The following is a 16,213-nucleotide window of genomic DNA, read 5'->3' as shown; positions in this document are numbered from 1 at the left end:
TTGGCCGTGATCATGTTATCAATTTCCTGAAACCTTTCTCTATCGGGTGCTGCGCGAAATGATTCTTCTACTGTGGAGCCACACCATTGTCTAACATAACGCAACCATGGAAGCTTCTTTCGACTAATCCATCTCTTTCCCGCAACTTTTCCTTGTATTATAAGGCGAAGATGTCCATTCCTAACTCACTTGCCATTAAAAAAGGCTGTTCACAACATGTCTGCAGCTAATTAAATTAACAGTTTTTTGATTTTGATCACGTGGTTCGCAGAGATGACGAAAATTTAGATCTATTTTTTTCTGAAAATACTTCTTGAAGCTAGACTTTGGATGAATCAGGAACACTTAATAAAATAAAGGCACAGGGGATAAAATAATATAGGCATGTAATTTAATATTTTTATGGGCATATTTTTATTTTATTTTTTTTATACGAGAAAGTTATAGGAGAATGTTAGGAGAGAAGGTTATAGGAGAATGTTAACAAAATAAATCAGAACCTTGAACAAGGAATATTTGTACAGCGTGTAATGCGCCTCTACGTAAAAATTGTTTTCTACCACAACTTTCACAAAAAGTATGTATTGTAAGTATGAATGTAGCTTTTTTTAATTTTGAATATACATATCAGTAAAGAAAAGTTTTTTCTTTCCTGACATGATCTATTTATTCTATCCTTCAATACTTATAGAACATATATGACGAAAATTCAATCGCTTTGTTAGGTCTCCACCTCTAGTTATTCTAAACCCTTTTATTTCGCTGCAATGAAATCAGTAACGAAAGGGTTAAACTACGTGTGGAGTTCGATCAATGTCATCTCGATCTTTATTTTTCCTTAGACTAATCATAAAGATAAATGCAAGAAATAAACTTCATTGTCAAGTTGTGAGATTAGTAGTGGTTGGTTCGTTTCTTTCTATATACCCCTGGGCCCCATCCGACATGACACACCATTAATTTCCCATAACTTTGTGTCATTAACAGGGACTGTAATCGCTGTTTTATTTCCAACTTCTGCTGTATCTTTGAGTCGAGTCTTTGAGATATTTGTTTTCTGTGATTACCTACACTATGTAACATAATAAAAATTTATTTTCAAAATCACAATTTAATATGTTAAATAGGGTACCTTAATTATGGTAGGGGAGCCCAAGCGGGGATTTTTGCAGTAACTCGAGCGCGTCAGATTATCATATGGGGAGAAAGCTGGTACCCTGTAGATGTACCTCTACCATATGTTGGCTCTAAACATAGAGGAATTCGTTAAGCGGGGACCGAAAAATAAAATTTATCCTTAGAAGAACTCGAAATCGTCAGATTAAGATAAGGTAAGTTAAGTACATGCAAAACAGTGAACATTTCAAAAATCTGACGATTTGCCATTAAAAAATGCTGTTCACAACATGTCTGCAGCTAATTAAATTAACAGTTTTTGATTTTAATCACGTGGTTCGCAGAGATTACAAAAATTTAGATCGATTTTTTCTAAAATACTTCTTGAAGCTAGACTTTGGATGAATCAGGAACACTTAATAAAATAAAAGCACAGGCGATAAGATAATATAGGCATGTAATTTAATATTTTTATGGGCATATTTTTATTATATTTTTTTTATAGGAGAAGGTGCTTTAGATGTTAACAAAATAAATCAGAACCTTGAACAAGGAATATTTGTACAGCGTGTAATGCGCCTCTACGTAAAAATTGTTTTCTACAACATCTTTCACAAAAAGTATGTATTGTAAGTATGAATGTAGCTTTTTTTTAATTTTGAATATACATATCAGTAAAGAAAAGTTTTTTCTTTCCTGACGTGATTTATTTATTCTATCCTTCAACACTTATAGAATTATATGACCAAAATTCAATCGCTTTGTTAGGTCTCCAGCTGTCAACAAATATCATTAAAGTCATTATAACCCTTTTATTTCGCTGCAATGAAATCAGTAACGAAAGGGTTAAACTACGTGTGGAGTTCGATCAATGTCATCTCGATTTTTACTTTTCCTCAGACTAATCATAAAGATAAATGCAAGAAATAAACTTCATTGTCAAGTTGTGAGATTAGTAGTGGTTGGTTCGTTTCTTTCTATCTACCCCTGGGCCCCATCCGACATGACACATCATTAATTTCCCATAACTTTGTGTCATTAACAGGGACTGTAATCGCTGTTTTATTTCCAACTTCTGCTGTATATACCGAGTCTTTGAGATATTATGTTTTCTGTGATTATCTACACTATGTAACATATTAAAAATTTAATTTCAAAATCACAATTTAATATGTTGAATAGGGTACCTTAATTATTAGTGTAGCGGTTATATACTACGGCTATTCTCTACGATATAAATACTGCGAGGCATAATATTCTAAGATACGATATAAGGTCGATTTGCACCGATCTGTTTAATGGATAAAAATTATTGGATATGTAATTTATAATGTTAACAATTACAAAAAACAAGGGTTGCCCGATCTAATCTTGTTCTAACTATAATTCAGTAATGATTAAAAATTACATTTTTTTTTAAATATTTAAAAAAAATTCGACCCGGGCAGATAGTATTTCAGATTTTTTAGGTAATTCTAAACAAAAAATGTCTTTCGTAATTTTTCTCTGAAGTTGATCGTTTTCTAGTTATAAACAATTTAAAACTGAAAAAAGAACGAAACATGACGATTTTCAAGGCTCAAAAACATAGGTATAACATATCATTTTTGAAATTCCTAAGTATCTAAATTCAAGTTCAAACCTTATTCTATCAGTTTTTGATAAGTCTTTTGGACCTTTTTCATTCTGAAACATTGTTTTCGAGTTGTTAATGTCCGTCTCCCCATAAGAAACCTTCCTGAAACATGTTATGAGTATTTTAAAGATATAAAAATTGGTGTGGAGAAAGACGACAAAAATAAAAAGGTGATGGTTCGAAAATTATGGTCCTATTGTTTATATCTTTGCCGTAAATGCCGGTAAACTTTGACCGGTTGTATCTCAGAAACCACTCATTACAATTAAACCACTTTTTTTCTTTTAAAAGTTCCCTGCCGCTTTTTTCCCAACACCGTTTTCATGATTTAGTTTAATTTAATATTTCCCGAGATATTCTATTTGTTTATAAACCAAAAATTGTTTATAATTTTAAAATATTCATGAGGCCGCTTAAATAGTCCAATTTCAATTCTGTAAAGTACATTAGATAGGTACAGTGTCGTTTTATACAAAAATCATAGTTATTCTTATGTATCATAACTATTGTGGTAATTATAGCGACCGTAAATTTTTTAATTAACAATTGAATTGTTGCTAAAATGTTCATTCAATTGCCATCGGCTTCTGGAATTATAATTTATACGAAAAGAGCTTTTATATTACCAGGTTATTTAATTATTGATAAACAATTACTTATCTAAAATTTTAGTTGAAAATTGAAAGATTTTGTTGGAAAACCCCGTATTTTCCGGCGAAAATTTTCGTCGAAGTAAATCGGGAAAAACACGTCTCTATGCAGAATTTAATTACGGTGAATTTTTATTTGAGTGTTTTTGGTGTAAAGTTAAAATCTTTAGAGGTATAGAGCAAAAATTGAATAAAGCACGATTTTCAGGCGCCATTTTGTTTATAAAAAAAGTAGCACACAATCTGCGGACTTTGCATATCTATATTATTATTATATACAAGCATAAGATTCGATTCCAGCAATAAAATTGCTGGTAAATAACTTTTCCTTGTATTTTGCTAATTAGCCCAGAGTATGTCTGTAAAAATTTGCCAGCGTTGGCTTATTTTTCAATGTTTTTCTTTGGTTTTTTATTTGAATGTTATTTGAATAATTAATTATACACGATATGCGTATTTTAATTCAAAAATAAAATAGTTGTACCACAGTTTAAAAAAAATCACAAAAATGTGCTTGAAATGTTGAATTGAAACCATACCCTCCCCTTGAGAGAAAACGCATAAAAGTACATAGCTACTTTTGAGTTAGTTTCCTTGCATTTGTCTTCTGTTCTTTTTAACGGATAATAGTAACTTTTTACATCATGTAGTTAAATTTTCATCAACTGTAACCACGGTTAAGTGCAGGAGCAATGGGGAAAATCCGGTACAAACGTTAAACTTTTGTTATATAGCGTATAAATTTTCATTGCTTCAGTATTACCGGAAATACATTTTTGTTAGCACGGTTTGTTGTTATTTGCACACGGTGTCTTCAAAGCGGCAGTAAAATTTCTATTAATGCAAAACTCTAATCTTTCCTGAATATTTCAGTAGTTTACTATATATTTTTATTGGTACTCACTACCTACTACATTGCTTTGTTTATTGTCTAGCTTTAACGATGTAGGAAGTCGTTTGATATTTTCAAATATTTCCGCAATCTATTTCAGCATATTTTTACATTCGCTAGTAACTAAGTAAGTATTGAGAGTAAAGTACTGAATTTTTTGAGGTATTGAGGTTAGATCCTTAGATCGTACTATCATTAGATCATGTTCATTTTTGAAATTCTTAAAATGTTTTTAACGTTTTGTTTCTTGTTTTGAATTAAAAAATGACTCATAGATACTAATATAATAAACGTTCTAACAAATGTGCAAACGGATTTTGAAAATTTCAATATACAGGGTGTTGCTTCAAGGTCACAACTACTTTATATTTTTTTGTTAATCCGGACCTGGATTTGTCTTGATAATACTAAGTGGGTCGTCCAATGTAGTAATAAGTAAAAGAAAGACTAAGTTTTTCAACCTAATAAAAATAGCTTCTACAGTAATATGCTTCTACAATATGCAAGCCAGATGGATGTGCAGTGAAAACAAAAGGGAAGGAATTCTACACTATGCAATTCACAAACCCCGTCTGCAGCTTGGTAAAGTTCCAACGGAAAATGGGCCTAGTTACTCTATAGGAGTAATACTAATATAAAATAAAAATGTATACCATTTTTATTCAGTTGCGAAGCCACAACCGTCTTAATTTTTACTTAGATTAGAGAGTGCAGCCAGCACTCTTATCAACGATTTCACCTCTTGTTAGAGGCTCTTCAGAGAATGCATGAGCAGTAATAAGTATTGATCATTTTTAAAATAAGTATTTATTGATTAACTTTAATAATTTATTATTAAAAGTTAATTATACCTGCTTTTTAAGGTCAATATGATTTCAATATGATTCTAAGTTCTTAAAAATTTCAATATGATTTCAAAATTAAAGTCATTAGAGTGTCTGGTCAAAAAATTGAAGCGAATCATTAAACTTAGTTTTTTGTGCTCTGTTCAATGATGCAAACATCTTTTGAAAATTTCGATGTACAGGGTCTTGTTTCAAGGTCACAATGAATTTATATTTTTTCTTAATCTGGACCTGGATTTTTCTTGTGATTAGTAGTTTGGATTCTAAACGAGACATATTACGTGTACCAAATATCAAAAAAATATATACAAGGAGGTTCTAAATTTATGGATCCAGAAAAAAATGGGCAAAATCGATAAAACACCCTGTAACTCGGATATGAAAATATCATTTTGGTCGCAGTTGAATTCCAAACTACTCATGTTTTTGTAAATCTTTTTAGGCGATCATTTTTTACGTCTGCATGTGCTTTCTGAACAGATACTTAGCGTATGTTTTCAGAGGAAACTGATAAATATCCAAACTATCAAAATCAGTATACAAAAGGCTAGAGCAAATTTTAACAAAATGTGAAGAGTGCTCCTCTGCACAAGAGATTTGAAGGTGGAGCTAAGAGTTAGGTTAGCTAGGTGCAACGTTTTCTCGACTTTTCTTTTATGGAATGGACGCTTGGACCTTCAATGCGGCATCAATGAATATCTAGAATCATTCGAGCCGTATAAAAGATAGTTGGTGTATAAAAGAATTCTGAAAATATCGTGGACCGAAGACAGAACCTGTCATAAACAAAGGAGTTCTGAGAAAGATGAATCAAGAAATGGAAATCTTGAATAGGTACAATCAAAACAAGACAATTGGAATATCTCGGATATATTACACGTGGAGAGAGATACAATTTGCTTCAATTGATTATGCACAGAAAGATTCAAGGAAAAAGAAGCAGAGAGAGACGTGGCTGCGCAACCTGGGAGAATGGTACGTTTGTACATTAAATAAACTTTTCAGAGCAGCCATCTCTAAAGTAAGAATAGCTACGATGATTGACGACATACGTCGCAGAGAAGGCGCTTGAAAAAGACGATCAGAGTTAACTTATAAATGATTCACATTACTTATCAGGATCACTGATTGCTTATGTGTTGTAGCAACACCAGTATGTACCAATAAATGTTACTTAATTTTTCTGTCAGTTTTCCCGTTCATGCATTTTTTTTTGTTTTTTTTTTAATGTGTGTAACTTCAAAAATAAACGTTTGTGTTCATTTCTTTCCTTCTGTAAAACGATTGCTTCAGAGAAAAGTCATGCTTGAGCTTTATTGCATGATATATTAAAGGTAGGGGGGGGGGGGGGTATGGTTTGAAATATTTAATTTTTTTTATTATTTTAAATAAAGGTGCATACTTTCTAGAATACTCTCTCTGAAAATTTCAAAATAATCAGAGTAAAATTACCAGAGATACAGCGTGTTGAATATCCCTACGTTCGACTCGCTTTGCCCGACTTCGCGCCAGCACGCTTGAGCGTAGTTAGAAACGTTAAACAACTGTTCGCCTTCTCTTTTGTAGATTACTCCTCGATTCAAAAAACATATTCCAATGTGCATTACTTTACGATTTGGTAGACAAACTTTAAACACATTTTTCTCAAAACTGCTTTTTCAAATGCGGTGGACATTGTAACTGAAAAACTACTCGGCCGATCTACCTGATATTTTGCACAAACTTTCTTTAGACATTTCATGAGGTAACAACGTAGAGATATTTTTCTTTCTTTGCTTATTTTTTGTTCAACAATAATAAATCTGTTGATTTTCACAAAATTTTTACCAAAAATCTCATTTTTTGATTTCTGAGTGATACCAAAAATTCAAAAATCATTAAAAATAAAAAATACTCGACGTTGTGACCTCGTGAAACTCATACACTAATTAAATCTTTTTGAATTTTTTGTTTCGTATGATCTAGTGACGAGTTCTGATGTCCACCGCAAAATCCATTTTTTTGTGAGCTGCCTGTCAAAATTTGTCACCAATGACTTATTTTTCAATATTTTAGATTGAATTTTTTTCTAAAAATTCTTTGAATTGTACTTAATATGTTTATTTAATTTAAAAATAAAATAATTGTACCATAGCTTCGAAAAAAATTCACAAAAATGTGCTTGATATGTTGATTTCAAACCATACCCCCGCCCCTTAATGCATTATAGGTCTAAATCCCGCGTATGAAAAAAAACTTGATTAATAGCAAGCTGAAAATTTGTTAATAGCTTAAGGGTGTCTAGTCGGATAAACTTTGATATATGGGAACACTGGAACGGGGGCAGTTTTAATTGTGGAACAGGTTAAAAATTTGGAACGGTCATACTACGAAAACGGCACATTTATTTTGTCCGACAGAACAGGCTTAAACTCTCCGAACAGAGATTAAACTCTCATGCAAAAATCAGACTGCTATTTATCACCTGTCATAATTCCTGTCATTTGACATATTCTACATGTTTCACTCATTAAAACGCCCATTTGGTGATAAATAGCAGTCTGATTTTTGCATGAGAATTTAATCTCTGTTCGGAGAGTTTAAATCTGTTCTGTCGGACAAAATACATGTGCCGTTTTCGTGGTCTGACCGTTCCAAATTTTTAACCTGTTCCACAATTAAAACTTCCCCTGTTCCAGTGTTCTCATATATCAAAGTTTGTCCGACTAGACACCCTTAAGCTATTAACAAATTTTCAGCTTGCTATTAATCAACTATTTTTTCATACGCGGGATCCAGACCTATTAACCTTACATCAAATTTGATTAAGTAATGAGAATTCATAATGTGGAGGAATTGTGAAATCGCAAAACCCTAAATACACATTAATATCATACCACATACATAGATTGCAGAAATCTTTGATGTAATGTGAAACTGAGTTTGTGCAATTTTAAGCAAATTTTGATGATTCGTGCTGTGTTTGAGTCGTAAGTTTTTGCGAATTGTAACTTTATGTGCTCAAACAATTTATGAGTTCCTTATAGCTTAATAGAGTTAATACCACTAAACTAAAATAAAATGTATAAACTATAAAACAATATGTCTGCAATAAACCTAAACGTTTCTAGATATAATAGTGTTTTAGAAAGCAAATGCTACAACTTACACTTGTATTAATAAAACATAATATCTACAATAAAGATTGGTACTATTATACGTTTAATTGTCTCTTTACGTCTTTAATTCCAAGATTTCCGCAAATTTATTACGCAACCATAAACTGTAGAAAGTTTTTCTAATAAGTGTAAGTTCATCAACCTGAACTAAATCGTTTAATTGAAATTAAATTTGTTCATCATCGTGTACAAATGCGGTGAGTTTCACTGGTTTTGTCCAAACTGGCTACTTGCTTTTGTTTTTGACTTTCTTCTTCTCAATAAAACATTAAATCAAATTATATAACACAATAAAGTTACGTAACGTTATATTTTTATTTTGGTTTTCTTTTTCACAGCGTTGGATGAATAAAATCTTCAAAAAGATTATCCAACCGCGCCATAATGTCCGAATTATTCCCAATCGTTGAAAAGTGTGTATTAGAAAACCCGTGTGGCAATACTTCACAGCGTCTCTGCCACTCCTTCAACTTCAACAAATGGATATCGCACAGTGTTGCCAATCTGCGGATAATTATCCGATTTGCGTACCTTTTGGAGAGTTGTCGTATCTTCTTCGTACCTTTAAATAAATCGGATATTTGCGGATATTTTTCAATATATCTACCATCGACTAAAACTTTCACATCCATATACATATTCCCAACACCAACAACACATTAATTTTGTTTGGTTCCACACAAATTTTTATAAATAGCCTATACTTGATGAATGTTAGTGACATCCGATACTTTTCATCTTTTGACAAAAGGGACATGTGCCGATTCTTTTGTTTAGAATTTAAATGCACAAGTGCATCCACTTAAGGCATACTAATCCAATTCAAATTTCAAAAACCGTTATACAGTGTGAAAGGCACTTACGGAATAAAATTATCTGTGTCCTTGTTTTAAAGAACTATAAAAAGCGCTGGGACCAGTCGATTTTAATATATATAAATGTGCATTTTTTAAATATAAATTTAAATCTACAGGGTGATTGACGCAAGCCTGGCAGAGTCCATATGTTTTATTTTTATTGGAACACCCTATATATTTTTATATTTTTAAAAGCTGCTTAACAACCTATTATAACGAAATATAATTAAAAATAATACAGGGTGAAATTTTGAAATTAGAAAGTATGGAAACTACTTATGGAATAAAATTGTTTGTGTACTTATTTTAGAAAATTATTAAAAAATGCTGTGACCCGTTAACTTTTAAATTCAAATGGGCGCTTTATAAACATAGATTTAAATATACAGGGTGCGTCACGAAAGTCTAGCATAGTCCATGATCTTTAGTTTTAATGAATCACCCAGTATATTTTTGTGTTATTAGAAGCTAATGTTTTACCTAATTATATTTATGATTTTTTTGGATGAATGTAATGGTACTATGCAGAAAAGAACTTCCGGCACAGAAACGTCACTTTTCTGCACACTAATGTCAGTTATTCTGTGAGAAAATATTAAGTTTGTTAACATAAAATTGTGCAGAAAAATGCATTTGGAATAGTGGTTGTAGAAAAATCTACTTATCTGAAACTAGTAATATCTAGATATCTACTAATTAACTCAAAAATACTTCAAATTTTTTGCCTATAAAAATTATTTAGCCGGACATTAACGTTGAACGCACCACGGGTATTATGGATAATAACTTTGATACCTTAATAACTACAAGACTGTCAAATACATTTCTATTGTTTTAGTTGTAATAAATCTTTAGTTGTTAAAAGAGCGTAGGCGCAAAATTTCGGACCAATAATCTTTAAACTTATTCATTTTTTTCGAATCTTGAGAAAACTAATCAATATTTTTGAAAAATTTGAACGCAGAATGAAAGACATTATTATCGAAGGCTGAAAGTCCCTTAGAATAAACAAAATGTTTCTTTTGAATGAGATATTTGAAATTAAAAATCACACTCAATATTCTCTTTTCCTTTTACACCTGTAACATATTAGAATAAAAATTATAGAAGTCTTCAGATACTTTCGGCCCTCGGTATTAATGTAATCTTTCATTCTGCGTTTAAATTTTTAAATAATACTTATAGCTGTCTCAGGACTCGAAAAAATAATGCATTTTAAAAGCATTGACCAGAAATTTTGCGCCTATGCTTTTAATGTAGCTGTAGCGTTATATTAATAAATTAATATAACGATCCAAATAATGAAATATTTATATTTATTTATTTAGAATTTAACACTTACTATAATACAAAATACGAATAATATAATAATAGTAAGTAAATAGTATTTTCCACCTACCTCTACCGAAAGTATACTTTTCCGGACCTGATTGTAGGGAGCGAAGTTGTACTTTTCCTCCCTAGGGAGGAAAATATTTTTCCTCCCTAGGGAGGAAAAGTAAAAGTGACGTCATGGTATTTCATTCATGAAATATAACTTATTGACGCCCTGTATAATATCTATTTTCTATTACGTAAGTTTCTGTACGTTTTAACGTTTATTTATAAAACACTCTGTATTTTGCAGAATGGTAAAAAACAGTAAATTGTTATTTTGATTTAACAATGTTTACATTATTAATTTGACAGTTGACAGTTATATTGTACGTACTTGTTAGTTTTAGTTCTAATAAATTTTGTTGGTTAGTTACATAAATAAATTAAGTTAAAATGAAAAAATGACTTGTTATTTGAGGAAGGTGGAAAAACCATATGTATAACATGGGAGTAAAGTGCCTTTTCCTCCCTTGAATGATTACTGCCCTCCGCTACGCGTCGGGCAGTAAACTTCATTCTCGGGAGGAAAAGTAGCACTTTCCTCCCTTGTTATACAAATAGCTATTACATACATGAATTAGGTAATAATCAGCTAGGATACAAGATTTTCATCTATAAACGAAAATTTTTGAACTTTGAAATAGAGAATCCAGTATAGTAGATTAAAGGGCCGGTTGCGGTTGTTCGAAGGCTAATCAGAAATGGAATCAACTCATCATTATCAAATATTTAATATTTAATTACTGTCAATGTCAACTTTGATTGGGTTGCTGAAAACATAATTGATTACACTTATAAGATTAGATTAATTAATCAATTATCTTAATAATTGTTACGTTAATTGATAATTAATAATTAATTAATCAATCAATTATGGTAATTATCATAATGATAATTGATTACAATCAACTGATTGGCGTACGAACAACGGATTTTGTTATTTGATGGTTGTTAAGGGGACTAAAAGAATAACATTGGCAACATTGATTTTAATAACAGAATAATTTTTGACCTTGCGTACCTTTTCGTGACAAATCGGATATTTTTCGAGCGATTATCGGATAATCTAGAGAAATGCGATTGGCAACACTGATATCGCATCTAATGTATTACTCACTACAAAGACAACAAATTGGCACGAGCCGCCAAGTTATGACTTAATCAGGGAATTTTCTCGAAACTGAATACCAAGAAATTGCTGACCATATTAATCTTATCCATATTCTAACCGTGGGTATAACAATCCATATATTGACAGAGCTATTTAATAATATCTCTATAAAAGGTATATTTATTAAAATTCCCTAAAAAGGGCTACATCACAAAAGCAGAACTAGTTTTCGATCTGATTACAGATCATCGTCAGTGCTGAACAGGATGCTGATATGCTAAGCCTCAGGTCATCATAATTATCAATATTATTATGTAAACAGCTTTATGTTCATTTTTAATAAAGGGGCTGAGAAAAAATTCTTGAAAAAATGGTTAATTTTAGCCTTCCTAAAGTGTACTAAAGTGTACCTTAAGAAGCCAATGACTACTAAACTATTATACTTAATCTTGAAATCATATCGCCGCCGCCTACGAAAAGTATCACTCCTCAAAATGCCGTTAAGAGTAGAACTTTCAATTAATGCCTCGAAAAATATTATTTTCGATTATATGATTGTAAAAATTATAATCCCTAATAAAGTGTTAGCGAAAAAAATTATTTTTCTACGAGCGTGCAAAAATGTCTACTTTCGCGCACGCATTTTAGTTTAGAAAGTTTCACTTTCCGGCACGCGTGTTACTTTTCCGCACGCGGTTTTTACTTTTCCGCACGCGTGTTAATTTAGGTATGTTAATATGGCCTTAAAGTAATTATAATACATGCAATAAACTAATATTTACATATTATTTACTAATTTATTTCATTATTGTGTTCCTGTTTTAACGAAATTAACGCGACAATTCGATGAAATAAAATTATTTTGACATAATATTCGAAAGTCAAACCGGTAGACAATAACAGTCGTTTTGAATCATCGTCATGGAAACCAAGATCGTCGTCATGCTAACTAATTATATTGAAAGTTTGGTTTTGACAACCTTGTCAAAGAATTAATTTGTGTATGTATTTTCATATTAATTAAATTAATTGATTAAGATTTGGTAATTTTTTAATGACTCTTAGAAAAAATATTGTTCCTAACTCTTGCAGAAAGTCTCTTTTCCGCACTCGACTGCTTGCCGAACTCCCGCTTCGCATCGTTCGGCAAACTGCAGTCGCGTGCGGAAAAGAATGACTTTCTGCACTTGTTAGGAAAATAACTATTTTTGAGGAGTATCAGCAAAAAACATCATTTCTATTTGTGGGTCCACGAAAATTATAATTACTAAAAAGTTCTCAGAAATAATTGTTTTCGTCAGTAGAAACAGAAACAGAAAGGGAAATAATTGTTTTCGTCTGCATCTATTATGAACTAAATATTTTCGTTAAAAATATTTTGGGAGGTATAATCTTCGCGGACACGCATATAAAAAAAATTGTATCGCCAACACTTATCAAATAGTTATTATTTTCACTGGAAATGTATTAGGAACCACATTAATCATACAGTAGGAAAAATGAAAGAATACCCATGAACGAACATATAAAACACGCTGTATTTTCCTGTCACAGTGTCACACAAAAAATTGGCCAGCGCAAGTACATGTAATAATTATTATTATATGTATGTAGTTGCGCTGGGAAATTTTCTTTGTGACACGGTGACAGGAAAATACAGCGTGTTTTATATGTTCGTTCATAGGTATTCTTTCATTTTTCCGACTGTAGGTACAGCGACATATATCTTTTAAATATATTTAGGTACTAAACTAAACAATAATAATCACTATCTTGCACTATACGTGCAAGGGTGCCCCAAGGCAGAGTGCTGAGCCCATATTTGGAGCCGATCTGTACAGTTGCTATCTGAACAATTAACGTAACTGACCTGACTATCTTCACCGATGACATCGCGATTGTAACATTAGACAACGTAGAAGCATCACAAAAAATTCAGAACCACTTTAATTCGCTTCAGAGGATTGAAATTAAGGATGCATATCACAGCAAAAAGCACTCGTTTAATCTACTCAATACTATTTGCAATGTGTAGATGTATAAAAATGGTTTATTAATTTTTTTTTAAATGATATCGTTACTGGCTACTGGATAGCGTTACCAGGTGTCCCGATTTGCGCGGGACGTCCCGATTTTAAGGGGTCTGGAGACGCGTACCGATTTGTACCTGATCGGGACACTAAATGTCCCGATTTTCACCCACGAAAACCAATTTACGAAACCAAAATATAATTTTAATAAAAAATAAATAATTTACTTAATCTACGTTTTTTTTGTAATTTCGTCTGATTATTATTATTATGTAGGATTAAATACAGATTATAGAAACACCTTGTAGTCCAGTAAATGAACTGGAAATACGGCAATACCGTGTAATTTTCAGGATCAATTCCGAATTGCATAAAAATTTGGACGGCTTATGCCGTTGGTTGCTTTTGCTCGGGAGGTGGCAGTCACTCCCTACTTGGGGGGTGAAAAACGGAAAACGGATTTTAGTTCTATAGAATTTTAACTTAGTTAATACTTTTCGAGTTATTTACGATTGAAAATGTTTATTTTTCGACAAAAAATCACGTTTTCAGGCGATTTTCACAAATAACTCAAAAAGTAAGTATTTGGTCGAAAAAAATATTCTTAGCAAAAATGTAGCATAATATAAAAAAATTGTGAACTCATAAAGTCTATAGACCCAGCAAATGCAAAGTTGTAGCTCATGAAAAATACGTTCTTATTCGTCAAATTCCAAATCAAATATTTCAACGTGAAATAACCAAGAAATGAAGCACTTTTCGGGAAACCCCAATTAAAACTTTTTTATTAAAGCTTTATTTTTATGTTTTAAAAAAGTTTCTTGCAACAAAACTAAGAGGGTTATGCTCAAAACCAAGTTGACTCCTTTTTTTTGGTAAAAAAATCGTGAAAATCTCACCCTACTTAGCACCCCAAATGAAATTAATCGTTACCGCTTTACAAACAATTTAATTTACTTATGTATTTTTTCATGATTGAAAGGGCCTGAACGAGTCACTAATCACGAGTGTATGCAAAATATGAACAGCCATATTTGAACCAATTTTGGTCTAACAGGAAAACAAAATTAATCATATCATATTTATAAAAGTAAAACCTACCTACTTTTTACTCCTTGAGATTTTTAGTATCCCTAATACTTTTTAAGTTATTTTGAAAAAAGAGCATTTTCCAATATTTTAGGAAATTTTTTTTTATTATAAAACTAATTTTTTTCAAAACCAAGCACTCCCAACCGGTAAACCTTACAGATCGTATAAACAATACACATATAAAGTAAATGGTAAAGCGGTAACGTTTAATTTTATTTACGGTGCTTAATAGGGGGAGATTTTCACGATTTTCTTTTTACTAAAAAAGGTGCCATCTTTATTTTGAGCGTACTCGCTTAGTTTTAATGCTAGAAACTTTTATATAAAACAAAATTAAAGATTTTTTTAAACACTAAAAAGTTTTTGCTTAATTTTTTGGTTATTTCAAGTTGAAAAATTCGATTTGGAATTTGACGAACAAGAACGTATTTTTGATGAGCTACAAATTTGCGTTTACTGGTTTTATAGACTTTCTGAACAAACAATTTTTTTTTGCTTTTTTAAGAGCTACATTTTTGCTAAAAATATTTTTTTCGATAAAATTACTTGAAAAGTATTGACTTAGTTTAAAAATTATATAGAACAAAAGTTTTATAGAGTTAGTCAGTTGATCCATTTTGGGACTTACTTTAAAAGCGCGTTTTTTTACCCCCGAGAAGGGGTAACTGTAACTGTCACCCCCCCAAGTAAAAGCAACCAACGGTACAAGTTCAACTTTGAAGTAGACAGTAAGTAGAACCTAAACTAGATTTTCATGCAATTCGGAGTTGACTCTGAAAATTACTCTCCAAAACGGTCATTTACTGGGCTATTGTTGTTTATTTGTCCCGATCTACAACCCTAAATCCCGACTTGTTTTTGCTTATGTACCGATTAAAAATAAATCGGACCTGGCAACACTACTACTGGATATCATTTAAAAAAAATTAATAATCCATTTTTATACATCTACACTTACACATTGTAAATAGTATTGAGTAGATTAAAAGAGTGCTTTTTTGCTGTGAATCCTCTGAAGCGAATTAAAGTGGTTCTGAATTTCTTGTGATGCTTCTACGTTGTCTAATGTTACAATCGCGATGTCATCGGAGAAGATAGTCAGGTCAGTTACGTTAATTGTTCAGATATCAATCAGCTGTACAGATCGGCTCCAAATATGGGCCCAGCACTCTGCCTTGGGGCACCCTTGCACGTATAGTGCACGGTAGTGATTATTATTGTTTAGTTTAGTAACCTAAATATCTTTAAAAGATATATATGAGCTCAAGATTAAGTATAATAGTTGAGTAGTCATAGGCTTTTTAAGGTACTAGTACACTTTAGGGAGGCTAAAATTAACTATTTTTTCAAGCAGTTTTTTCACTACGAGGTTCCAGCCATTCTCGCTACGGAGCATCAGTTTAAAACTCTCTATTGCAAATATCATACCTATGTATGTGTTATAGTCAA

This window comes from Diabrotica virgifera, chromosome 7 (genome assembly GCF_917563875.1).
Source record: "Diabrotica virgifera virgifera chromosome 7, PGI_DIABVI_V3a".
Classification (NCBI taxonomy): domain Eukaryota; kingdom Metazoa; phylum Arthropoda; class Insecta; order Coleoptera; family Chrysomelidae; genus Diabrotica; species Diabrotica virgifera.
This window is presented reverse-complemented; position numbering follows the sequence as displayed.